The following is a 1,890-nucleotide window of genomic DNA, read 5'->3' as shown; positions in this document are numbered from 1 at the left end:
TAAATTCAGATAGCATTTCTGTTGAGGATTTTACAAATGCTGGTTTAGTGTTATCGAGATTCTGTGCTAATTTTCAACAACTTTATGGCAAAAGGCACATAAGTTCAAATCTGCATCTGCTAAGGCATCTCCACGAATGTGTGAGAGACCTGGGTCCCCTGTTTTTTTCAAGCACTTCCACTTTTGAGGGCCTAAATGGAAAATTAGCCAATTCAGCCCATGGTACTAGGCATGCAGGTCTTCAAATAGCAAAGCATCTGAACTTGTTTACGGACTTGGATTTAAAAGTTAGTAAGCTGCCCGAGGGTCTGCCTAAATCATTTTGTGAAAAAAAAAAAAATAGAAAAAAAAAGTAGGCTATGCATTTAAGAAAAAATATCAGAGAACATGTTCGTTGTTGGAAACTATGATAATGCACCAAATGCTTTTTGTGATTGTATTGGCAACAGGCTAAGTGTAGTGTTTGGAGAACCTTGTAATTTTTCAACATTTTCTCTTGCTTTTTATAATAAGCAGCTCTATGTAACTAGTTCTTACACTAGAGGTTCTAGAGTTTCCAGTTTCATTAAGTGTAATGACTCTGGTTATGTATTCCTTGCTAAAATACTTTCATTTGTTAGGGTTAAGCGAAAGCGAACCCCAGCATGAAGAGTGGGTAGCGCGCGCAAGGTTCCGACATAGACCACTGAAATTGTCTGCGACCGCAATACAGCGGCGTTAGGGTGTTGTCAAAGTCCGTCAGGCGGCGACTTGCGGGAAAAACCTGGGGCTCCAGGGCACTCTTCTCTCATGCCGCCTGTCAGGTCTCTTCTGACAGTAGAGCAGCAGAGACCAGAGCTCTGCATCGAGGCAGCCTCGGACCTCGGATGCCTACATGGCGTCCAGAAGCGAATCGGAGTGAGAGGGAGCAGAGGGATAGCTATAGTGCGGCGCGACGCAAGCTTCTCACTCCCACAACCACTTTCGGACGCCATATGCAGGCATCCAATGCTCGCTTGATACAGGGCTCTGGCAGAGACCGGCCAGGCGGTCGGCGTGCTAGGTCAGAAACGGGGAAACGCTCATATCTGTCTCCAAGACTCAATATTTTGCCAATTTGCTCATCTTAATTTTAAAAATAGTCCTCCTGGGCAGGGCATGATAACTTTAAAAAACGTTATTTCACTTTTTCGGCATTATCTTTTGAACGGGAAGACACATGAGCGTGAACGAGTGATTGGTAGAAAGATAAACGTTACTGAATTTTCGTTACCCTATCATCGGAAGTCCTCAGACTACTCCTTGTTCCCTAAAATAATTTTCGTTCCAAAATGATTTAACGTTAAATCGTTTTGGAACGAAAATTATTTAAGGGCACAAGGAGTAGTCTGAGGACTTCCGATGATAGTGTAACGAAAATTCAGTGAACGTTTATCTTTCTACTAATCACTCATTCACGCTCATGAGTCTTACCGTTCAGAAGATAAATGCCGAAAAAGTGAAATAACGTTTTTTAAAGTTATCATGCCCTGCTCCTGGATGATCTAATATTTCTACTGACTTACCCGACGCCCCACGGTAAGTCCCTGATGCCAGCGGGTGTCGGCGCTCGTTGTGCTCGCCTGTTGGGCCGGGGAGAGTGTTGAGCGGTGCGTCATGATGCGCACTTTGTGGATGTGCTTGCAGAGGGTATTGTCATCTGGGCAGGTGCACCAGAACATGTCACCACAAAGGCCGTTGCAGCCGATAGCGAAGCACCTTGTTCAAAAAATAAAGATTAGGGTTTAATGTTCCATTAATAATTTCCAGTATTTCTAACGAAATAGACTGGATTTTTAACAGAAATTACATGTAATGCATTTGTGAGATATTTTAAACAACTGAAACCAATCAGAAATAACGATAACTGTA

Source organism: Frankliniella occidentalis, unplaced genomic scaffold, assembly GCF_000697945.3.
Source record: "Frankliniella occidentalis isolate FOCC.00 unplaced genomic scaffold, Focc_3.1 Scaffold317, whole genome shotgun sequence".
Lineage (NCBI taxonomy): Eukaryota > Metazoa > Arthropoda > Insecta > Thysanoptera > Thripidae > Frankliniella > Frankliniella occidentalis.
This window is presented reverse-complemented; position numbering follows the sequence as displayed.